The sequence below is a fragment of the Melospiza melodia genome, chromosome Z (assembly GCF_035770615.1).
Source record: "Melospiza melodia melodia isolate bMelMel2 chromosome Z, bMelMel2.pri, whole genome shotgun sequence".
Classification (NCBI taxonomy): Eukaryota; Metazoa; Chordata; class Aves; order Passeriformes; family Passerellidae; genus Melospiza; species Melospiza melodia.
The window spans coordinates 3,120,333-3,145,879 of record NC_086226.1 but is presented as its reverse complement, the minus strand read 5'-3'; the positions used below and the strand labels follow the sequence as shown (position 1 = coordinate 3,145,879).

At 45.3% G+C, this 25,547-nt stretch overlaps 1 protein-coding gene across 3 annotated transcripts in view; it reads left to right on the top strand.

Annotated features, from left to right (window-relative positions):
• SETBP1 (SET binding protein 1) overlaps positions 1-25,547 on the top strand; it is a 271,338-nt gene that overhangs the window by 99,343 nt on the left and 146,448 nt on the right. The window lies entirely within an intron of this gene.

Here is a 25,547-nt window from a genome sequence, read left to right as displayed (position 1 = left end):
CATGGGCAATCTGAATTTCTGTCCATCCCAAATTGGTCAGTAGGTGGGAGAAGGGTGATTCTTAGGTTTGGGGGCAACGTGGATTTAGCATTGAGTTTTCATAATAAATTAAAAAGTCTTGTGTGTGCCAGCAGGTTTTCTTTTATCTTGGTTCTTCCTGTTGTGTGCTGTAATTTTTACTTAATTTCAAGGAGCCATTTACCAACTATATTTATATTCTGTGCCCAGATTTATAAGGAAGTTGGCAATTTATGACCAACAATAAAAGATAGTTAAGCCAAACATAGAGTTGTCAGTTTTTATGCGCTGTGCTTAAATTCATCATTGACAGAAGCAAGTAGGAAGATTGTTCTTGAAAAATTATTCCTTTTTTTTCCCTATAATTTGTGATGCCCAAAGGAACCTAAGCATCACAACCCACGGAATTTCTCACAGAGATGAAGATTTTATTTTATAGAAGAGGACTCAAGAGATGGATCAGCTTTCATCTTTGTAGTCACTGGCAGAGGCAGGACCTGAGCCTAAGTGGGTATCTTGACCATCAGATCACCAAACAATTTGCTCCCTGAAGCCATGAATTGTCCTGTTCCCTGGTTTTCCTTCCTGCAGTGCAGGTCTGCAGCAATACTGGAACCTGTTCTGGGTGGCTGGAGATTTATCTGACACATTCTTGGTTAGTCCTGAATGATGTGATTACTCACTGGAGGTAGATGAGGACCACGATAGTCAGTTTTGTGTGCGAAGCTATCCTGTTCATGGCCTTGATGCTTAGAGCTGAGGGTTACCAAATTAAACTAACGCAAATCTCTTTAGGAGCAACCTATATATACATCCTTTCAGAGCTTTATATGTGTAAATACTTTGGATTTTTTTTTTTTGAAGCCTGAACAATGTTACTTCTGAAGATTACCTCAGAAATTTATTTTAGGATATACCTGTACCGTTGAAATATATCAGAAAGATTTAAGGTGCTCAATTTTTAAGCTCTTTTTAAGCTTTTCGGAGTGTTCTTAATGAATTGTAGGGATTTTTTGCATATTATTTTTATTTTTGATGTCTAACACAATAAAGCTGTCACAAAAGTGAAATAAATCTTGCCCGCCTTTCAAATCACTCTTATGGAGCAATATATCATTAGAATTATATACCCAATTATTTAATTTTATCCATAAACTAATCAATTAACTGTGTTGAAATTCCTTTTGTCCTCTGGCTTGGATAATGCTTACAGGTTGCACCTGCCAGTTCACTTTGATGGTTGCAGCAGCAAACCCAATGCTTCCCTTTAACCATCTCGCTAAAAATTATTTGTGTCACAACCTGATTATGTGTATGGAGTTAAGGAGTCTTCATTGTGGATGCTGGTGGAGCAGCACTACCCAGGAACTGATTCAGAGGTGAATATGAAGAAAGGTGCTGAGGCTGCAGCCTGGCTCTGCTTTAGGCTCTGCTGGCCCATGGGCACAGCCCCTGTCCCCCGCTGCTGCTGCCATCCCTGGGGAATCCCACCCAAAACCCAGGCAGCAGGATCCAGAGGAATTAAAAGGCAGTGTGCTTTTCATTAGGCAAATGAAAAGAAAATCGCAGTGCCTGCCCTGAAGATTGTACACTGTAATCAATGGCAGCATTAATGTGGAACTTCAGTGCACTCTGAGGAACGGTAAAACATGCACGATGGGACCCTGAAGATGAGACAACCAGTAAACTACTTGCTCTGCTTCAGCTTCATTAGCCATTAAAGCAGGATAATGGCACTTACCTTTCCTCGACAGAGATTAGTTAGTTGTCACTAGCACAAAGTTATGGAGGGAAAAAAAGGGGAAAAAAAGAAAAAATAAAAAGGAGCATCCCTCAAATTCATGCCTTAGTGATGCTGGCAGAGGATGGGAGCCAGGTCATTTCTGGTGGCCAGGCTGGTTCTGGAGGGCAGGGATGCTCATGCAGGGGTTCTTGATCTGCAAGAGCAGCATTCTTGGGCGTGCACCAGCCCATGCCTTCAGTTGTGCTTTGAGATCCTTTTGGGTCCCTGCAATGCAGGATATGCCATGATTGCATGATCTTCAAAAGGAGGGAAAGGAGAGCATTGACTTGGCCAGCCTGACCTTTCACATTTGGGGTTCAAATGTGGATGAGCTCCCAAGTGAGCGTGCTCAGAGACCACTGTGGGCACCCTGCAGACATTTGGCTGCTCTGTCTGGAGCCCCACATGGCTGAAGCCTCTCTTGTCCATCTGTGCCGTGGCACCTCTCCATGGGTGACAAAACAGAGGCAGGGAGCAAAAGTGGCACTGCTGTGTGGGCAGGGTTGTGCAACACCTGTCCACACCGTGCCTGGTGTGAGCCACTGCCATTTATCTTTATAAACATTTTTATTAAAAGTAGGTCCTAGAGCAAACAGACCTCGCAGTGTGGCGTTTTTCATTAAATGAGCTTGATTTGGTCTCTGCTGACTCAAAAAGCCAATCAACAAGCCCCCTGAATCTTTGATCCATTTTTCTACTTTGCTGTTCTCTAAAGACTCAATTTCCTCTCCTGTCATGCTTTTGAGAGGGGGGAAACATAGACTAGTCCCCCAGTTATAATACAATTATTTAGTGCAAGGGTTTTTTGGTGTTTTTTTTTTTTTTTTTTTCACTTGAATAAATTAGTTGTTAATTAAAGCTTTTTGATGTAGTGCGAAAGGAGTTATATTTGATACCAAGAGCTGTATGCTGTTTGATTTATAGTCCTTTGGGGTGTTGGTTACAGCGATCCATTTCTCCCCCTTCCCCCACAAAACACACACACACACACTCACTTCAAAGACCATTAAGTGGTACTGTGTTTTCAATTAGAAGGAGAATATTTTTGCTGTTGTTCCCACTTCTCTCTGCATCACTTGAACACAAGAAAGCAATATTTCATCACTTTGGCCATTTTCCCCAGCCTACAGTCCTGTGGCGCTGGCGGCAAAGACAGTTGTGAAAGACTCTGCTTGGGGTGATGGGTTTACCCTGAATGTGGTTCCCTGGCTTAGCATATTGCAACTGCAAACAGGAGACACTGGCAGAGGATTTTCTCTGATTTTCACTTCAAGCAGGTTAAATTCCCACAGTGGGAAATGAGCCAAGCTTCCAGGTAATGCAGGAAGTGTTTGGAAGCTGCACTATGTTGAAGCATCGCTGTAGTCTTCAATCTGTGCAGAATTAGGGACCTGGGTGAATTTAAGCAGTTTGGGTTTGATTTCCTGATGGGAAATTAGAGGAATGCAATGAGAAATGTTGGCAAAGGCTTTGGGTGAGATAAAATTTCTTCTAATCCTCTCCAAAGAGTAGATTAATCCAGTGTACGTTTGGTGCTCTCACTTAGCTGATCGATTTACCTATCTCTAAATTCTCAGAAATTACTCAACACTCATCTGCTTAGCCACGACTGTTTCACACCACAGGGACCATATGCCAGGGGCATTTCCAGGAGGATGTGGCATCTCAGAGGGTTGCTCCATAATCCCCTGTCTCCCTTCCTCACCAGTGAGGTGAAGAATGACCTTAGGAAAGGACTTTTTTCAGTTTAACGTGGCAGTCACACACAGGTTAAAGAGGAGATTTTCCATACCTGGTGCTGCTTTCACACAATTCCCAGCACTGTGTTCTTTAAGTCCAATGGAAATGGACTTAAAACCGAAATTCTTCATGCTGTTTTGTGTTTGGGCTTGTGTGTCTGGGAAATGGCCATGGAACTTCCCAGACTTTTAGGATAACACTTAGGGCACCTTTTAGAGATGATCCAAGCTCAGCTGAGCAAAGTAATAGGATCAGCTTCCCGTGCAGACAGAGAGAGAAAGCCCCGCTTCTCCAAGAATCCCCATCCCAGGCAAGGTTGTCCTAATGCTGCCATTTAATTTGCTTTAATCCGATGGAGGGGGGGAATGGGTCTTAATTAATTGCCTTCTACTCCAGGCTCAAGAGGAAAACCTGCTTTGGAACAATTTAATGCAATCAGAATCTGCAGGTTGTGAGGCTGCTGGCAGAGTTCCCTGCTTGTGAGTGAATGAGTGCACATCTCCAGCTCTCAGGGATGGGTGAGGCTTTTCTGAAAGAGAGTCACTGGAGGTGTGGGCTCCTGGTGAACGTGAAGCCCTGGAAAGCAGAGTGGTGGCTTTGTCCTGTCCCCTGCTTGTCCCAAAGAAACATGACTATCACTTTGGTCTTTAATCTTTTCCATAACTCCTGAGTGCTGAAGCAAATTTGAAGGGACCAGAGGATGGTGGAGAAAATTTGTTTTGAAGAGGGTGGTTGGAGAGGAACGGAGGAGCGGAGATGTCCGCGTCATCTCCCTCTGTCTCTGAGAACTAGAATAATTTCTCTTTTCCTGCTCCCTCTTCAGCAGTGACAGCAGCAGCAGCAGCAATTCCTGCCTGCTTAACCCAATTTCTGGAGTCCCACATGTATTACATAGTTATTAATACTTTTCTGGTATGCTCATGTTGAGCTTTGCACATGGTGGAATTTCCAGGAGGGGTTCTAGGCCGCTGAGATTGGCAGCAGACTTGGGAAATGCCCTTTCATTTCAATGTGCGGGTGATTACTTTCCATTTTTGCTATTATGTTACTTGTGCCAATGAGCTGCTCTGGGAAGAGCTTGTTTATCTAAGGATCAATTTGATATTCTAGTTCTCAGGGCTGTAAAAAATGTGTTTCTCTAAATTGCTGAGAGGCTTTCTATCTGTTCCACAGCATGTTGTTTTAGTAGGACCTACAGAAATACCCTCTTTCTAATGATTAAATTAAACTCATAGTGGAGGAAAAAAGGAAAATTTGTTCATGAGGAGTTTGATTTCTCTACCAGGTATTCCACAAGTTTTGTCTATGTTCTGCTTTGCCTATTTGAGTTTTCTTGAGAAGTGAACAAGGAGTACGTATTGAATGAGGAAATGAAGATTTTGAATAAATATGGAAGAAAATAAATGTTTTCAGTTGTGTGCATGTCACCCTGCTGGAAACCAGGATATATATTTATGGACATCTGAGTTTGTCTCCTTTCTTGCATTAGAACTGAGGCCTTCGAGCAAAAAATATCTGTCTTTAAGTTAATGAAAAGCAGTATGTGCTCGAACTGGAATAACATCACCAAGCATACAGGTTTGTGGAGCAATCAAAAGCTGAACAAGCTTAAAAGGGTGAAAAAGGAAAACCAGCATGAGAGGAGTGAAGGAAAAACAAGAAGGAAGGGTGTAAAAGCCAGCAAGAAAGACAGCTTCAGCCCAAGGAAAGTGCCAGGGAGGATTTGGCCCTCAAGGGTCACTATGGGGCTGGCGAAAAAGGGTTGGTGTGGTGGGAAGAGTGGGGATGAAGGAGAGGGCCAGGGAGGAGCAACAGGGATGGGGAAGAGAAACCCTGTGGTCAGAAGTAGATCAAGCTGTGTGCAGCCCTATCTGCATAAAGTGTTGGATGGATTTACCTGAGGAGAACAATCCTCCAGCCCAGGAAGGGCATGGACCTTCTGGAGCAAGGTCCATGATGATCACAGGGATGGAGCAGCTCTGCCGTGAGGAAAGGCTGAGAGAACTGGGACTGCTCAGCCTGGAGAAGAGAAAGGCCCAAGTTGTGGCCTTCAGGTACCGGAAGGGAGCCCAAAAGAAAGATGGAGAGAGGCTATTTGCAAGGGCCTGGAGTGACAAGGGTGAATGACTTCACACAGACAGGGAATTGGTTTAGACTGGATGTCAGGTGGACATTCTTGGCTGTGAGGGTGGGGAGGCCCTGGCACAGGGTCCCATGTGCCTGCCCCATCCCTGGGAGTGTTTAAGTTCAGGTTGCATTGGGCTTAGAGCAACCTGGAGTCATGAAGGGTGTCCCTGCTCACAGCAGCGGGTGGACTGATTTTTAATGCTTCCTTCTACCCAGGCCACTCTTTGGTTTTTCCTTTCCTGAATAAATAGCATGTGATGGTGTTCACAGGAGTTCTTGGAATGAGGGAAGGGACAAAGATCTGACTCCATGTTTCAGAAGGCTTGATTTATTATTTTATGATATACATTACACTAAAGCTATACTAAAAGAAGAGAAGAAAAGGTTTCATCAGAAGGCTAAGCTAAGAATAGAATAGCAAAGAATGATAGCAAAGGTTTATGGCTCGGCTCTCTGTCTGAGCCAGCTGACTGTGATTGGCCATTAATTAGAAACATTTAACATGGGCCAATCAAAGATCCACCTATTGCATTCCACAGCAGCAGATAATCAATGTTTACATTTTGTTCCTGAGGCCTCTCAGCTTCTCAGGAGGAAAAAATCCTAAGGGAAGGATTTTCCATAAAAGATTTCTGCGACAATAGCAGAAGCAGTTGATAAGGGGAGAGTGATAGGGAGGTGGCAGTGACTCTGTATTTGGGTAAATAAATACCCCGCACTGCAATGTGATTTCATATATTTTGGAGACCACGTTGTTTCTTATTGATAAAGACCAGCAGCTTTACATTCCTAATGATTTTGATTATCAAACTTTCTCATAAGTTCTTTATTTCTCTGAATACCTTTTTTTTTTTTTTTTTTCTTTAACAAGCAGTAATATCTCTATTGTTTGAAAAAGAACCTTTGAATTTTGGCAGGGACAAAAGCCCTGCAGCCGAAGATACGCCTTTCCCTGCTCCCATGAACCTCCCCTCTGTTCTGGCTGAGTTATGAGCTGTGTAAGATCAACATTCCCCATTCCCTGCCTTGTACTTCTCAGGAACGTTTTGGCAGCGGCTCAGAATCACAACTGAGCAGAAATCTTCCACAGACCTGGGCCCAGAGCGCTGCCAAGGCAGAAATAGCAACAAGAGGAGAAATCCCTGGGGGCTCGTGGGGCAGGTGGAGCCGGGTGCATCACCCTCTGCAATTTCCCTCCAGCAGAGGCTGTGGCAAATCCTGCCAACCCAAGCAGCGTGTGCTGCCTCTGGGGATGCTCAGTGAAGGGAAGGATGGCTCTGCTTTTGGGCAGAGCAGGCTCCAGGCTGCTGAATTAAACAGCAAAAGAGTTAGGAAGGGCTGCCTTCATCCCCGTGTGTCCAGCCGTGGTGTTGCTCACCTCCACGTGAATCCCACGGTGATCTGTGCCCCCTGTCCTGTGTGAGGGAGGGCTTCGCTCACGCTGCTTTCACTCAAGCAGAAAATAGCTTCACACAAATGGCCGTGAAAGTTGTGAAATTCCTGGTTTTTGACACTTTCGGGGTAAACATGTTCCTCATTGCAGCGTAGTAAACAGGGAGGAGCCGTGTGCGTCCACACATGTGTGTGTGCACATGTGGGATGGCAGACATCTGGATGGCCATGAGAGCATCACCAGATGGGTTGTACTCATGTTTAGGCTTAGAAAAATAGGGAAAAAATTTGTTTTGTGGCAGTACAATGCAGAGAATAAGCAGAATCCCAAGGGTGGGGTTTTTTTTGGGGGGGGGGGGGTTGTAGGTTTTTTTTGGTTTTAGGTTTTTTGGGGGTTTAGGATATTTTTGGGGAGGGGTTGTTTTTTGGGGTTTTTTGTTTTGTTTTGGTTTGGGTTATTTTTTTTGTTTTTGTTTTTGGGGGGTGGTTTGGTTTTTAGGTTTATTTTTCGTTTAGGTTTTGTTTTGTTTTGGTGGGGGTTTTTCGTTTGTTTTTTTGTTGTTTGTTTGGGGTTTTTGGGGTTTTTTTTGGTGTTTGTTGTTTTTGGTGGTTTTTTGGTTTTGTTTGTTTTGGGGTTTTTTTGGGGGGTTGGGTTTTTTGGTGGGTTTTTTGGTTGTTTTTTTTTGGTTTTTGTTTGTTTGTTTGTTTGTTTGTTTGTTTGTTTTTTGGATTTTTTGGTTTTTTGGTTTTGGTTTTTTTTTTTTTTTTTTGAGGGAAACCAAATATAAAACGCACTTTTGCTGACAAACACACCAGGAAAACTCCACCTTTCCATAGACACACACACGAGGTACCGGCTCATCGCGCCAAGCGAGGCATCTGCATTTGCTGCCACGGAGCAGGTGTTTTTTTTTTTTTTATTATTATTTATTTCCCTTTGAATAACGAGGGGCTTTCCCCTCGCCCGGAGCTGACACTCCGTCCCCGACAATGCCGGGCTGCCGCAGCGCCTGTCATTAAGCAACGCGCTGATTATTCCTGATTATTCTGGCAGCTCCGCTCCCCCGGTCCCCACGGACGGAGTCAGACACGGAGAGAATTGAATTTCGCCAGGGATGGGGCTAAAGGTCGTTCCATGCAGTGGACAGCTGTGTCTAGTCAAATCGAAACTATTGCTCCGAGTGTTGCCAACAGAATGGCTGATAGCTCTGTTGTCAGTTCATTTACACTTGCATCCTGTTACAAATTAAACTGAAATTGTGGAGCAGAAAGTCGGTTTTCCGCCAAGTGACAATTCCTTATATCACCAATTTCCAAGTGCAGCCACTACAGATCATTGCTAAGGGGTTTTTGTGATTTCCAGAGATGAAGATTTAGGACTCTGATTTTCCGCCATGGGCAAAATTCCCATTAGCACCTGCTCTCATCTTCTAATCCCATAGGTTGAAAAGGAAATGCAAAGCTCTGGTAACTGGCCTCTTTTCTCAGCTCCGTTCACAAACAATACCATAAAATACAGAATTGTTTCATGACTTTTTCCATTTTCCAAGCTTGCTCTTTTTTCTTCTTTTTCTTTTTCTTTTTTCTTCTTCTTTTTCTTTTTTTCTTTTTCTTCTTTTCTTTTTCTTCTTTTCTTTTTCTTTTTCTTTGTATTTTTTCTTCTTTTTTCTGTTTTCCTTTTTCTTTTTTTCTTTTTCTTCTTTTTCTTATCTTTTTTGTTTTTCTTTTCTCGTCTTCTTTTTCCTTTTTCTTTTTCTTTTTCTCTTTCTTTTTCTTTTTTCTTTTTCTTAATTTTCTCTTTTTCTTTTTATTTTTATTTTTCTTCTTCTTTTTATCTTTTTCTTCTTTTTATCTTTTTCTTTTTTTCCTTTTTCTTTTTCTTTTTCTTTTTCTTTTTTTCTTATTTTTTCTGTTTTTCTTTTTCTTTTTCTTTTTCTTCTTTTTCTTCTTTTTTTTTCCTTCATCTTGTTATTCCTCTGTTTCCTTTCCTTTCCTTTTCACTTGTGCTTTTCCTTTTTTATCTCTTTTTTTCCCTTTTCTTTCCCTCCTCCCTCCCCGCCCCCCTTTTTCTTTTTCTACAATTAGGATGTTTGAATCCAGATAGAATGCAAACTATGAAATGCTGTAATTCTGCTACAAACTACCCTGCACTGATAGGGTGTAGCAGTGAGAACATCTTAAGAGCACTGCTTATATGCCAATATTAATCCCAGCCCAGCCCAACATCTTCCCCTGAAACACTCCTAAATCTCTCCATCACCACGACAGAAAAATGCCTTCTGGGCAGAAACACAGCCTCTCCCAGGATCCTCAATGGGTCCTAGCAACCGAGCTGAAAGCCTGGGACTTGACCACATTTGGAATAAACTTGCCCAAAAACATCAATGCTAATTAGCTCGTGTTGTGAATGGATTAAGTGAGACACCAGCTGCAATGGGGCATTTTGATTTGGGTTGTGGCTGGGTAATTAGATTCACATAAGCTGGCTGGGGAGCTGTCAGTCAGCGGGCAGCAGCTCTCTGTGCTGTGCTGTGTGGGGGAGAGGAGCTTTCCTGTGTCCCATCCTCTGCTTTGCTGCGAGCCTTTGGGTGATGCAGCAGCAATCAAGCACGGCGCTGGGCACGCACTGAAACCCTCCCCTGAGCCAGGGCCACGCAGCTCGTCCACCCCAGAAACTCACTCCTCCTGCAGCTGAGCAACACTGCCTTATTTACACTGCAAAATACTCCCCGTGTGGCGGCTGCTAACGTGAATGCCATCCTTCCCTTTGATTTGTGCCTGCTCTCCCCCGATTTCCAAGTTGTCATTGGTGCTTGAGCACAGTTTGGGGGAAAACGTGATTTATGCTGTCGTGAAATGACCCAGAACAATAGCGACTATAGAAGAGTATGCAAAATTGAGTTTAGAGATGAATGAATACATGCACATCAAAGAGTCATAAAATGGCCTGGGTTGGAAGGGACATTAAAGCTCATCTTGTTTTGAACACCCTGCCATGGGCAGGGACACCTTCCACTGTCCCAGGCTGCTCCAAACCCCATCCAGCCTGGTCTTGGACACTGCCAGGGATCCAGGGGCTGCCACAGCTGCTCTGGAAAACTGTTTCAGGGCCTCACCACCCCCAAAATATAGTTGTTTGTTGTTTCTTTTTTTCAATTTCTAATTTTAACCTACTCTCTTTCTGGTGGTGTGAGCATCTGTGCTGTTCTGACTCTCTTTCTGGTGCTGTGATCCGTGGTGTAGCTGGGTTAGTGGTTCTGGGGTCCCTCTCCAAGTGATGAAGAGAAATTGGTAACTCCAGGGAGATGCACCTATTTCAGACATCATCTGTGTTTGAAGGAGAGGATTCACAGTAGGAATCCCCAGTGATTTGTTTAGATGAAGTTGTTTGGTTTTCAGACCTCTATTTTTAATGGACGAAACAGGAGGCAAATCCTCCTTTTCCTCCCAGATCTGGAGCTTTCATGAATATAAAATATCCAGACAGCAACTTTGTTAAAATGTGAAGAAAAGCAGGGAGTAAAAAGGTGGCTTGATGCTTCTGACATAGAGACTTTATCAGCTCCATAAATAAAGGACATATGCATGTGATGGCTGGCTGCATCTCAGATTGCAATACCAATGTTTTAAAAGCCTGCTGACAGAGCATCTGCTTATTTCATTACTCCTCCAATGTCTTTGCAGGTAAGTCATGCATTATACAGTATCATCTCCAGCAATGCATGAACAGAGAGGACAGAATGGAAAAATTCTGGATCGTCCATCACTTTCCTTTACCTTCCAGGAGAGTGGAACATAGGAAATTATGTACTCAGTTGATAGGCAGAATTAGCAAAATAAGACCCTATTTGTGGTGAACTAAGATCTGAAGTTTTTTCAAAAGAAAAGACTGTCATGGTACTTTTATGAGTTGTCTGCTTGCGCAGCAGAACAAAAAGATCATTGTCAGTAAACTCCTGCTCAGGAAACATACTGAGGGGATCAGTATTAGTCAGGTGAAAAAGGAAGTGTCATGCTTGACTGGCAAAAACACAGTGGTGAGTTTCAATGGTGAGCTTTGACACTGCTGCACAATTTTGAGGAGCGCAGGTACAGATTCAGCCTGGCCCTGACTGTAACCCAATCTGTCCTGTGTACACACCAGCAGTGTGTCAGAGGGTTAGTGGTCCCACTGCATTAAAGCTTCCCTTTAGAGGCAAAAATTGGTCCAGAGCTTGTAAAATGTGACTAATGGGTGAAGAACAAATATACTTAATATCCCCAGATAGCTTTTCCAATCTGCAAATTCATATTACCCTCATGTTGTGTCCCACTGCTCCATATCCCAAAAGCTTCCTCTGGTTGCTGTTGACTAAAAATAGTGGATCTCAATGCCTTGGTTTTTAGTAAGAGGTGATTTTCTCAGCCATGAGTGCCCACTTACCTGCATGGCACTGTCTTGGCTCAGTTGGGTCCATAATCCACCAATTCCAAACCTTTCCTTTCAAATCTGCCTCCCTCCCTGGCCGTGTGCTGTTGAGCCATGAGTCTGCTATGTTTGTTTGGGTATCTACTGAGTTGTTTACAACAAAAGATCCAATGCAAAAGCAGATTTGTCACTGAAGGAAGAGGCCTAAACAGAGGATCCATAGTGCCATGTAACACTGTGGTGATACATTATGGCTCAGTGAAGTATATTGGCCAATCTACATACATCTTCATCTGTTGGTATTTGGTTTTTTTTAATTTTCTCAGAGACAGCAGAGAGCTTTGAGACACCAAGATGCTTATGTAAAATGGGTTTCTGGGCCTCTGTCCATTTGATAGCCTCAAAAAGTTATTTAGAAAACGCTCCTGCATCCAGCAGAGTAATGGATGCAGGATGACAAAACATCAGAAGATGACAAAGAGAGTCATGGAAGCATCTTTCACTTCTGGAGTACAGGAGAATGTAGGCAGCAAAATGGTTTGAGCTTTATAGGCTTTCCTAATAGGCATCCATCACTGAGGAAATGCCATAAGACATTTTCCACGAGTATTCATTAGCTGTTGGGTTTTTATAAGCTTGGTTAGACTTTGTACACTTTCTCCCACCATTCTGTCATGTTTGCTCTTGACAAATATTCCAGCAAACATGTTTGCACGCAGTACTGTTTGTGGAGGCTGTAAATACTGGAGAATATTCCTCAACAGTGCCTTTAATATTCCCACTGAAAACCTGCTTCCAGAGATTGTAATGTCCTTCTGTTCAGGAGACAAACAGCGCCGTGTCATGCAGACATTTAACAGCCCGTGAACTGGGAAAAGATCAAGAAGAGTTTTTAGAAAAGAATTTCAAACACGTTTTCTTAGGCAAACAGCAATCTGCCAGTAGTTCACAAATCAACACACTGAATATGTCAAATGCCTGTCTGTTCCCATTCCTGGGATTTAAGGTCATGAACAAATTTTGAAAGCAAACCCAAATATTTTATTTGCTATTCTCCTTGGTTTCAATCTGTGGAAGAAAAGATGTGTTTAAGAAAAAAATGCAAAAAATTTGTTCCCTTTAAAATAGCTTCCATAACACAGTTTCTTATTGACTGATTTCTAAATAAGAGACTCTTGCTCTTGACTCCTGTTTAGATGAATTACTTCTAAGGCTTTTCTTTTTGTGACAGCAATGAATTGGTCAATGTTTGTATTAAGCTTTTCTAAGTGCACTATTAAAGGGGAAAAACTTCAAAAATAAATAGGCTGACTGACTCAATGACAAATTGAAAAGAGGGGAAGGTGTGCATTTTTACACAGAAGAATCATCATGGAAATTGTGCAATTGCCATGCATTTGGAGAAGGGCCATGTGGAAAATGCTTTAAATGGGTACCAGACATTAGCTGCTGTTCAATAAATGAGACTGTGCTTTGGGAAAAAAAAACCCAAAAAACCAAGAATTTCATCTCACCAATGCCTATCTTGTCCTAAGGCTTTCCTAGGATCTAAATAGTCCTGATAGTGTTGGAAGTAAAACCTTCAGGCATTCTTTAAAAATCCTTTAAGTTCCTCTTGTCAGCATGACTGGACAGCAAGCTTGGATATTTTATCTTACCCTTAAATGAGAAAAATATATGGGCAATGAAAAATGAAAAGGAAAGGGGAAGAATCCTCCTGGACTTCTGTATTGCTTTGGGTTTTAATAATAAGACCAGGGTCAGTGTTGTTATTAAAAACTGGGTGAAGACAAATAAAATCCCAACTTTTTCCCCTGTTTACACATCAGAGGATCATAAGTGTGAATGGCTGTTTCAGGAGAGGACAGATGGCGTTTTCATGGTGCTCCTCTAAATGGGTCTTAAGATCTCTTTGTGGGTGGAAGTCCAACCCTCTGTTTTTCCAGTCTGACAGACACCAGGGCACGCTGGCAGCTCCAGGATGAGCTCCTGAAGCTGCCAGGCCCATCCCCACATCCATGGAAAGCCTGGTGGTGTTTGGCTGAAGGTGAAGATGCCAGGCCCATCCCCACGTCCATGGAAAGCCTTGTGGTGTTTGGCTGAAGGTGAGGATGCCAGGCCCACCCCCACATCCATGGAAAGCCTTGTGGTGTTTGACTGAAGGTGAGGATGCCAGGCCCATCCCCACATCCATGGAAAGCCTGGTGATGTTTAGCTGAAGGTGAGGATGCCAGGCCCACCCCCACATCCATGGAAAGCCTGGTGAGGTTTGGCTGAAGGTGAGGATGCCAGGCCCACCCCCACATCCATGGAAAGCCTGGTGAGGTTTGACTGAAGGTGAGGATGCCAGGCCCGTCCTCACATCCATGGAAAGCCTGGTGATGTTTAGCTGAAGGTGAGGATGCCAGGCCCATCCCCACGTCCATGGAAAGCCTGGTGGTGTTTGGCTGAAGGTGACGATGCCAGGCCCACCCCCACATCCATGGAAAGCCTGGTGATGTTTAGCTGAAGGTGAGGATGCCAGGCCCATCCCCACATCCATGGAAAGCCTTGTGGTGTTTGGCTAAAGGTGAGGATGCCAGGCCCATCCCCACATCCATGGAAAGCCTGGTGGTGTTTGGCTGAAGGTGAGGATGCCAGGCCCATCCCCACATCCATGGAAAGCCTTGTGGTGTTTGGCTGAAGGTGAGGATGCCAGGCCCACCCCCACATCCATGGAAAGCCTGGTGATGTTTAGCTGAAGGTGAGGATGCCAGGCCCACCCCCACATCCATGGAAAGCCTTGTGGTGTTTAGCTGAAGGTGAGGATGCCAGGCCCATCCCCACATCCATGGAAAGCCTTGTGGTGTTTGGCTGAAGGTGAGGCTCAGGGCCTGCAGTGGTTTCCCAGCTCTGGTGCTCTGGCTGGCTCCAGCCCTCAGCAAACCTGCACTTCTCCGAGCTGTGCAAATGAGACAGCAGTATCTGTCTCACAGGGGGTGTTAAGAAGCTTAATTCATTAGTGTTTACAAAGTGTTTCTAGATCCTCAGATGTAAGGCTCTATAAACAGGCAAAGTATTACTAATTGCCAGTTTATGCTGAACTGCAAAGTGAAAATAAAGATGGTTGGAGGAAAGAGGTGCTGAATTCTCTGGTAAGCTGAATCAGTCCAGTGGTTGTAAATTAAACAGTTTGAAGTTTGATTTTGCATTACTATCATCTGATAAATCTCCATTCATTTATATTGGTGTAATATTTGACCCCCTGTTTACTTTGGGGAAAATAGGAGTCTGCAAGAGGGGCCTCCTATGGTAAAGAATAAATCAAAGGCTTAATTCAAGTAATCACTCCTGAATATGCACCATGAGGTTCCATTGCTTTAAATGGAATGAGTCTTGCTTTACAGAATGTGGCTTCAATTGTGCTGTTCAATTTAAACCAAAATATGTCAGAAAAACAACCTTGCACCTCTTTGTGGCCAAGGAGAGCATTATGGTTCCAAAGTTTAGAGCATTTCAAAGGATATGGGTGGATATTTTTTGTTTGTATGGTTTAGTTTCAAGGGGGGGGTTTGCCCTCTTCATACAGCCCTGGCAGGAAAACCAAACCATTTTATTTAGTTCTTCCCACTTTTTAAATTTCCTGCAATGCCACAGCAATATCATGCTTGGGTTCCTACTTAACTTTTTGTTGGCATTTTGGAAGGTATCAGGAATAGGAGTAAGTTGGCTAAGTTGTGCTGTTTGTACTTGTAAGTTATGTTATTTATATGCATTTTTCTGCAAAGCCTGATTTTTTAGAACCATCACCCCTAAAATGTTCCTTCAAAAGTGATTCACTGTAATGGAAAGAAACTTACTTAGTGCTCTTTTACTCCTTAAGAAACACCACATTTTATGTTTTTCTGCCTCAAACCACACTGTTAAAAAAGTAGTGGATAACCATTTCCCACTTGGCCTCCAAAGGGTGAAATCCTCATCTGGTATAAATTGGCATAGCTCTTTTCAAATCAGAGCAGCTACATTAATTCATTCCAGCTGAGGCTCCAGCCCTTGAAATGCCAGCAAGGAGAGCGAGTTTTGCACAGGATGGATTTTTTGGGCCGGGTGGAAGGTTTTTCTGTGTAACTTAGCTATGTGCCTAGGCTCAGGGCTGTGGGAAACTGCCTGTTTGACATCTGCAGCATACGCAGCAAATGCTTTGGCAGTTTGAGTTAATGCCTTTTGAATTCACAGGTTGTTTACTTTCAGCTTGAATGTGGATTTGCTTTCAGCCTCAGTGGGAAATCTAACACAAGAAGTAGTAGGACAAGCCATCTGTCCAAAAAAAGCTATGAGAATTCCTGATTTTGAACCAGTAACGGAGATCAGGGACAAATTCACCCTGTGTGTAACCCCTGCCAAATTATTGGCGTGCTCCTTGGATTTCCAACCTGGGACCCGATCCCTGCGGTGCAGTGTGAGCGCACAGAGACTTAGGGGAGGAAACCTGCAAAATGAGCGTGGCCAGCATCCCTTTCCAATGGCGGCTCCTGCAGACGAGCATTTTTGCAGCCCTCTCTTGCTCTGCTGTGATTTACAGCCCGTTTTGGCAGATAAGCCGAGCACCTGTGAGCACGGCCCCTGCTCCTCGGGGAGCACTAAACAGCACGAGTCAATGGGAACCCCCAGCTCCTGCCAGCACTGCCTGCAAGTAAACACCAGCCCATGTGTTAGTCACAGGCCAGAGAATGGTGTAATCACTGGATTGATTGGGTCACTTTTTTTTTTTCTGAAAAGCTCAGGGGCAAATTTCAGAGCTCTTTCTAGAGTCCAGATTTTTTTACTTTAAAGCCGAGAAAAAGCCAAGTTTCTCTCCCACTGTGTAAACTAAGAAGCTGCACAAGAGCCAAGCTTTGGGGGGGGGGAAAAAATCAGCATCCTGCAGCATTCAGCAGGACACAGTGGGCAGATTTTACTAAGATTTTACGAAGAGCACAGCATGTGACAGGTGATGGAGCTGCTCCCCATTCACATATGGGGACATGAATGGGAATTTGGGCCTCATGCACCTGTCTTGGTCACCCACAAGAAGTGCCATCATCTTCAGTGAGAAAATAGTTAGCCTCTATGTCCTGTGCTGTCTAAAGGCTGTGTCCTTGTTTTGGAAGCCTCTGTGGTTTAAAATCTTGGTCACAGCTTTACCTCTGACTCTGTTCATTGTTTCTGTTGACCTGGATTTAAGTTTTCCTTGTTTGGACCAGCTAGAAACATGAGTCTTGGTCTCCAAACCACTCAGGTGAGCTGAAGATCTTTGCTTGAGTGTTTAATAAATAATAGGGAAGGCAGAGAAAAAGACAAGAAGAAATCATTTGGAAAGAGCATCATCTGGTCTTTAACAACAAAACCTCCACTGCACTGTGAGGTGAATCCATGGGCTTTAAACCTTCCTGAGGTGAATGGCTCAGGAGAGCAGGATATCTGCCAACATCCTTAACAGCACACTGGCCTGATTTCCACCTGCCCTAGACACAGAGCAGCATTAACTCGGATACCCTGGTGTAAATCCAGCCAGAGGTCAAACCCAGCCCTGTCTGTCCAGAGGACTCCATCAAAACAGCCCCATTCAGCATTCATTCCAGCAGCACCAGGCTAATTTGCCTCAGCCACACCTGGGTTTCTGAAAACTGGAGGGCACCGGATCATGTTCAGACTGCTTTCTTTCACCCTTCTCTGTCAAATCAGGGCTACTGTAGATTGAGTGGGGAAATAAGAGTCTCTTCAAAGTCCTTTTTATTTTTTTTTGGTTTATTGATTCAATAGTATTTCATGGCTAATAACCACCCTTGACTAACAGGCTCATTTGAACCAGGAATGCTTGATTTAATGTTCTGTTATTTAATGGCAGAACAGCCAGTTTACAGATAAGTACTCTGCTTAAAGTGGGAGAACTCAAGGCTGGTAGTCTTTTCTTAGGAAAACTAGCTTCTTTGTCTGCTGATTTTAAGGGATTGTCCACTGAAAGTTTTCCACAGAATCACAGAAGATTTTTTTCTTTATTTCCCGTGTACTCGTGCAGTCATGAGAACAAGGATGGCTTGAAATTAAAGTAGCACAGTTCAGCCCTCTTAAATTAAAAACTTTTTTATAAGCTTTTTTTTCTTGGAACCAGAGGCAGATGAGCCAAAACACTGCACAAAATAAGAAGAAGGCAAGCTGGTTTTGTTGTATTTTTGGCACGGACAATGGCTTTCAGAGATACTGGAAGTCATGCAAGAAGAGTGTGTTATTAAGAGACTTCTAGCCCTGCTCTGAAGACTGAGGGCTTTAGATAAGAGTCTGCATGTGGGGATCTTTATCCAAAACAAACCACCCAAACTTTTGTAGTCATTAATACAGATTTCCTCCTCTGCATCTCTCTGTGCTGTTGCTCACACACACAAGTTCTTCAAGGCACCCTAAAAGCTTTTCTTTGCCTGTAACAATTTAATTGCCTCTTGGCCAAGATTTTCTGCTCCGTGAAGAGAAAGAACGTGATCAAAGTGCCCCGTGCTGCCCAAAGAATTTCCTCTCCTCAGCCTCATTGCACACACCAGGACTGTTTTTCTCCCCCTTCTCCTTTGCCACATCTCTGCATTTTGCACGATTGTTTCCTATTTTTTTTTTCCCTTGTCTGGAAAAATCCAACATCTCCTCCCCCTCCCGGGCAGCATGGGTGACAGAGGCAGAGAAATCAGCACAGTGTCAGCAAGAGTTTGGCCCCGCAGCTGGGACCTGAACTTTCAGCAGCAGAGCACAGCCCTGGGTCACTGCACTAAAGCAAGCCAGATTGATACAAAGTGCTTGCTCACCCTGGAAAGGGGAAGCATCAGAAACCAGCTGATAAAAATCTTTAGGCACCCTCTGTTGTGAGCTTAGGCTGTTTTTCCTGGGAAGATGATCATGGAGTGTATATTCAGCGTCACGACCCCCGGAGCGATGCAATATTTGGGTGCTCTCTGCACTCAGGGGGTGATACTGCACTGGGGCAGCGTGGATTTCAGAGCTGCAGAAAATGGAAATGGAGCGTGTGGACTCGACATGCTGCTCAGGGTGTGAAGTTTTCAGCTGTGAAAGACCTGAGCGATCGTGTTTGCCAAGAGTTAATGCGCTCAGAAAAAGGATGCTAAAATATTCCTTCCCACTCCAGTTTGCAACCGAGAACTTGCTAGCCTGTAATATCTTTTATTTATAGCACCTTTTGACTCAAAGGATCTGAGAGTGCCTCTCTCTGGGAGTCACTTCAATGGTACCTGCAGGCAGGGGTGTTTCTCTGCAGATGACTCCAGCTGAGGTGTCAGGGCCTTCTTTGCCATGGACACATGTGAGGAGCCCCCTCTGCCTTTCCAAATGCCAGCACTTAGAAATAAGGGCTAGAGGGAAGGGCAGAAATCTGCCCTAATAAACCTCAATAACAGCAAACAGAGAAAACAGACGTGTGAACCCCATGGGAGAGAGCACTGAGATGGTCACTGGCTGGCTTTGGAAGCAGACACTGGCCAGTACTGGATGATATCCCTATGCAAAGAGCTTGGGACAGTAAAACCACAGCTCAGAAGAGGGCATTTGCTGTCCCTACCTGGATAACACTCCACACCACATCCAGCTGTGCTGTGGTGGCCTGGAGAAGCTCCAACAGGGACCCTACACAGGGTATGCATCCCAGTGGTGGAGGTGCTCCTAAAGGCTGGGTTTAAATCCTCAAACTCACACACCCCTCAGTGAGCACAGTCATGGCAGGGCCTTCTGCTTATCTCAAGTCCACTTCAGCACCTGCCCATCAGCTGCTCCTCACTCAGCAGCTGGCAGAAGAGGACCAGAGGAGCATCTCCTCCACGTGGCTCCTGGAGCTAGAGAGGTGTCCCCAGCCCCCTGCTCCCCTCCTGTGCTGTCCCTGCAGGCCAGGGAGGCAAAAGCCAGGCTCAGCTGGGCAAAATCCAGCCCACCATTTCTGCTCCATCCACAGCCAGGCAAGATGTTGCCAAGACACATTTTAGGCTCAGCTGCTCAGGACACTGCTTTTCTGTCTGTGCCACCCTGAGCATGCTGCCTGCCCCCTGCTCTGCTCTGCAGCCCCACATCAAACCAGTTGTTTTGCTATTCCCTGAGCATGCTCAGCAAGAGCCAGCCTTCTTTTTGGCACTTCTTCTGGGTCTCCTGAGGGATTTGCCTCCAGGAGGGAATGCCCATCTGCTTCAGCATCCTCTGGGTCCTGTGTTTACTAAGGAGTCCTGATGTTTCTCCCTGGACAAAGCCATCCAGGCAGTCCCATGAAAACTCCAGGGACACCAGTGGCTGTTTATGGGGCTGTCCCCTACCCTGGGTCTCTAGACAGAATAATACACCCATAGCCTCCATGATAAAATCCTCAGCACATCTCTCCTCCTCCCTCCATGTCCTTCCCAAGCCATCCCCAGAATCAGCATTATTATATTTTTTTCCTCTAAATCTCTTTCCTCCAGGCACCAGACAAGGTGTATTTGATAGCACTTTATCTCTGCCATGCATATGTCAGTGTCTGAAGCTCTGGTTTAATAGGAGTCAAGTCACATCACTGGATGGAAGCTGGCTCTCCCAGGTCCTTTCCATGGAGAACATGCATTTTGCCTCATTCTCTGCCTTCCAACAAAAATTGACTCCTCCCTCCTTTGAGGAGGGGGCTGGGGTTAGCACATCCTGGCAGCCCACTGGCTGTGCTGTGCAATTTTAGGGCATCTCCTCCTCGTCAGAGAAGAGAATATTCTTCTTGTGTGTACATATGAGAGTTGTTTTTTTTTTTTTTTTTCCCTGTTCTTGGTCCATTGAGTATTACATCATGTATTGCTTCCTTCGGTGCCCCTTCCACACGGGCTGCTTTGGATTTGGGGCTGGGAATGGGAGGAATTATGGAATAGAATTCCCAGAATAATGGAATCAGAGTTGGTGGTGACTCCCAAGGGTTATAGAGTCCAGCTCCAAGAATCCACCATGCACCTCAGAGTGTTGTCCAAATGCTCTGGCAGCATTGGTGCCTCGAGTGCCCTGGGGTGCCTGACCATCCTCTGGGGAAGAAACCCACCTCCCAATATCCATCCTGCACCTTCCCTGACGTGCTTCATGCTGCCCCTCAGGTCCTGTCACCAGAGGGAAGGCGGTAAGCTGTGGACAAGGCCTGTCTCTATGGAAAAGCTAAGAAGGAAATAGGGGTGGAAAAAAAACACAAAACAAAAACCAAAATCTTAGGAGGAAAAAAAAAAAAAAAAAGGAATAAATATTTGGGAGGATGGCGTTTAAGAGGAGAGAAAAACAAACCAAAGCTGGTGCCAGGCTGGAACCCGCCGCTGGTTGCCAGCACAGCAGGCTGAGAAGTTGCTGGTGGACGCACTCAGTGCCGTGTTTGGGCTGCTTAAAAAAATTCAGCGCGTCTCTCCCTTGTAGTCCGGCCTCTGCTTTCCTGCCTGGATAGGAGGAGGAGCAGGGACTCCCTGCCCAGCTCAGGGTTGTGCTCTGAGGGATGCAGAGCATCTCCTGCCCTGCCACACCTCTGTGTGAGTGCCAGCACAGCGAGCTGGACCCGGCGCCGCTCCGGGGCGATGCCAGGGCAGCATGGGCAAGCGTGCACGGTGATCCATCCCTCCTGGATGGATGGGATGGATCATCGTGCGAGGGAAGGAGCTGGGAGGGATGGGGATGGAGGAGAAGGGCAGCGTGGAAGGTTGCCACGCTTAGGGGTGTAAAGAAGGGAGAGCGATGAAAAGGGGGCAGGAGGCTGCCGAGGAGATTTGTGTGGGCTGGGAAGGCATGGGGCGGCTCGGGCAGGGCTGGGGTGCTGCGGAGAGCCCGGCAGAGAAGCATCAGGGCTTTATTCCCCTCCTTTCTTTCCGCCTCCCTCCGCTGGGCGCTCGCTGGAGGAGGAGGAGGAGGAGGCGAGACAAAAAGCTGAACCGGTGCCAAGAAGGAGCTGCGGCGCTCGAAAATGGCACTCTGCGCCACGCTAATACTGCGAGGCTGGGCTGCGCTGGAGAGCAGCGAAAACGTGTCGGGAATGAGAATGGCTGAGAATGGCCGGGCTCAGGAGGGTCCTCCCTCCTCCCCTGCCTCCCCTTCGCCTTTTTAATGTGACCCTTTTCTCCCCCACCACCACCCCCAGTGATGTTTAGGAGCTCTGGGAAAGGGAGAGCATCTTTGCTGGCGACTTGGAGTGTAAAGGGTCTCATCCCCTCCTTCCATCTCTCTATCAGGGTGTGATTTAATTTTTTTTTTTTAATTTTTTTAATATTTTTCCCCCCCTTAAGGAGGAAAAGAAGACTCTCAGGGAGTTTTCTTACTGTTTTCCTGTTGCCCTTCCCCTGCTAGTCGCTGTCATCCTCCTCCTCCTCCTCCTCACTGTATCTCGATGCAAGGTGACTTGTAGGACACAGGAGTCTCTGCTGCAAGGTGCAGCGTCGCCTGCGTCGGTGTTTCCCTCCGTTTCTCATTTGCTGGGAGATGAAGTAACTTCCAGGCGGCTCAGCTCAGATCCTGGTTGATGCAGCGGCGCTGTTTGGGCTGCAGAAAAAGCCCCTTTCCTGCAAAAACCTGCCTGGATAAAACAAACAAACAAACAAACAAACATGTAAGGCTGAAACTGCATCGTTTTGTGATGCTGGTTGATGGAGTTGTGTGGTGATTTCTGTCTGAAAGGGAAGGTTTTTTTGCTCATCCCCTTTCTTTTCCATTCACAGGTAACAAAAACTCCAAACCACCTCCTTTTAATAGGGTTTTGATTTTTCCTTTTTAAATTTTTTTTCTTTTTTTTAATTTGAATTTTTAAATTTTAAAAAATTCTTTTTTTAATTTTAATTTTTAATTTTTTTTTTATAATTTAAAAAATTATAACTTTGTAGTAGTTCAGTATATGAAGTTAAATCCAAAAATATTACTCCCCCCCTTCCTGCTGCACAGATGTTGCTTTTCGGATCGTTCTGGAATTTATATTTAAAGTTTTAGGTTGTCATTACAGAAAGTAGGGACTGGAAAAAGGGAAAACCCCAGTGTCTGGTTTTGAAAACAGGTCTAGGTCCTGTTAGAACAGCAGTTTTAGCCCTCACATAGTCAGCAGGTCAAGTTCAAGGAGACCTTTCCAAAGCACGGGCAGAGCCTCATTAGCTTGCTGCATCTCAGAAGCTTGTGGATTATTGGGTTGTTAGCTTGGCCCATTTTGTAGTCTCAGGCATGGGATGATCCCTGTGATCTCTTTCTCACCTGAAAACCATGCCCTAGTACACATTCAAACCACTTCAAACCTCACCTTTGGTCTCAGACACGCAGGCCTGGTTTGGGAGCACCTACCCCTGCCCAGGAAAGGCTTTTGGAGATGCTGTGATAAACAGGGGGGAGTTCAGGCAGACTTAAAGGTGTTGTCTAGCATGCTCCCCTCAGCCTCTTCTCACAGCTCCTCACAGATCAATAGTCCTTCCTCTGCGGAGCATCAAATTCTCTGTCCCAAATTATCACTGCTGGGAGTGGCACTCATTTCTAACTTGATGCCAGCAGATTTTGTATGGAGTAGGAGGAACAGAGCAGCTGCTCCCTTGCTCTTCCTCACCTCTCAGCTGTGCTCTGTACCCTGTATTTGCTGCAGTTCAACTTGGGCTTGTGCAGAGAAGGTGCTGCCATTCCTTCTTGCTCTTTGCCTTTGTTGTGACTGCAGGGTGTGCGGTGCTTGGCCCAGGAAACCTTGGTTTCTTCACCATGGAAATATCCACAAGAGGGGTGGCCAAAGAACCTGGAGTGTGTTCTTGTACCTTCCACCCAATCCTACCAGTTTTCTCTGAATAAAGTACATGCATAAAACACATGGGTTTTCTGTAAACAAGTGTGCATGCTGTCTGGTTTTCAGTTGTCCCTTTGGATGCCATGAGTTAAGCTGGTTGAAATACCTTCCCCACCCAGGGCACACGCCATGCAGCCTTGCATGAATTTCACAGAATCACACAATCCTTGCATGGTTTAAGGTTTGGAATGAACCTTAAAGCTGATGCAGTTCCACCCCCTGCCATGGGCAGGGACACCTCCTACTACACCAGGCTGCTCCAAGCCCTATCCAGCCTTCCAGGGATCCAGCAGCAGCCACAGCTTCTCTGGAAAAAACTTTACCAGGACCTCCCCAACCTCCCAGCCGAGAATTCCTTCCCAAAATCCCACCTGTCCCTGCCCTCTGGCAGTGTGAAGCCATTCCCCCTTGTCCTGACCCTTCATGTCCTCGTGCCAAGTTCCTCTCCAGCTCTCCTGGAGCCATTTCAGATGTGGGCAGATGCTCAGCATCTCCCTGGAATCCTCTCTCCTCCAGACTGAACTATTACAATGCTTCAGTCCTTCCTTGTAGGTGAGATGTTCCAGAATTTTCCAGATGTTCTTGCTGACACTTCTGGCTGTTCCTCTGGGCAGAAATTCCTCTTTTTAACCTGAGATCTCTGAGGATGGGAATCTCAGGGATCTGTGCAGGAGAGAGTGGTGGGTGAAGCCTATCAACACGACCTGGGGAGACCCTGGTTCTCATCCTGACCCGCCATGCACTGCACAGACCACTGCTCATGCCTTTAGATCTGGAGCCAGCTTGTGTTGACTGCTGATTTAAGCTTCTTCAGTGTTCAAATACTTCAGTTATGAAATAACAATTCCCAACAGATTTATGGAGAGGCTCCCAAAGACATGGGCAAGTATTAATGTGGAGTGACAGCATCCATGTGTGCACAGCAGCAAAATGGTGTTTGTTATTCAAGGAGAACTGGGAGCAGCAAATTAAGAGATCTTCACAAACCTTGTTATTTCAGTAGGCAGACCTCTTTCATTTCTTGAAATCTTGACCATAGGGGAGCTTGTGGAATGCATCTTGTCCATCTTGGAGCAAAAATTGCTAATCTTGTTCTTTCCAAGTGGTCAAGTCAGCCATCTGGGCAGCTTGGTCATACTTCCCAAGGAGGGAAGGCCTTGACAAGGCAGATGTAGTGTTTTTGTCTTCATTTCTCCCTGCCTAAAATAAGTGGTTTTGGATATTTTCTCCAGAAGCATGATGTCTAATGTGTCTCAAGTTGCTTCCTTCAAATCCTTCATCCTTTTAGCATTTTATAATGAGAAACATTGTCTACTTGGAGTTGTTATGGGTTGACTTCTGCCTGGAAGGGTCAGTCTAAAGGGCTCTTCCACTCCTTCTCTCCACACCTTCCCCACTCCATGTCTTTTTTTTTTTTTTTTTTTTGGACCTGTAACTTCACATTTCTGTAATCTAAATGTGCAAATGCTCTGCAGTCACGGTCCAGTGGCTGGGTTAATCTCAGACCCCTGGAGTGGCAGATGGCTGATTTGTTGCTGATTCCAGTTACAGGGAATTGTGTCACCTATTATCTTTGCACAGACTGATGCTTAAAAGGATGCCTTTGGCAAAATCAGTGAAAAGCAAAGAAAGGCAAAGCAAACAGTCTGATCTGCATCACCACAGGTGAAAATGTGAAATATTTCACCTTTGTGTGAAGGGCTGGAGAGGTGGACAAAGAGGAGAGGAGGAGGGAGGGGAGGAAGGAGAGGAAGACCTCATTTTCTTACCAGAAGTACCAAAGCACAGAGCAGAGAAGGTTTGCTGTGGTCACGCTGTAGAATCACAAGCACTTACTCTGTTTTAAATGGTTTTGCAATGTGGTAATCCTTGGCTTCAGCTCCCTGCTTTAACTCTTATACAAACCAGGCGGGTTGGCTTCTTGTGACACTTCCCTGCCCTCTTCCCAAGGTTGTCAGAGGAATCCACAGCATCCCTCCCTGACTCCAGGGCTCATTGTGTGCCCCACGGCTGATGGGGGAGGCTCTGTCGTGCCAACATGCTCACAAGGGACACTTGGGAGGGGAAATTTACACATCTGTGTGGGGTGAGGGGAAGCTTGGGGGGCCTTACAGAACACTGCTGGACCAAGGGGGGACCCCAGCACTGCCCAGATGGCAAGTGGTGGTGGTGGTCATACTGAAACGTGTGGGGAAATCAAAAGGGCAAAGCAAGACTCTGGATGTTTGTGACCATTTTCTACACAGTCACCCCCACAATCAAGGTTTTCTTTCTTTCTCTTTGCTTTG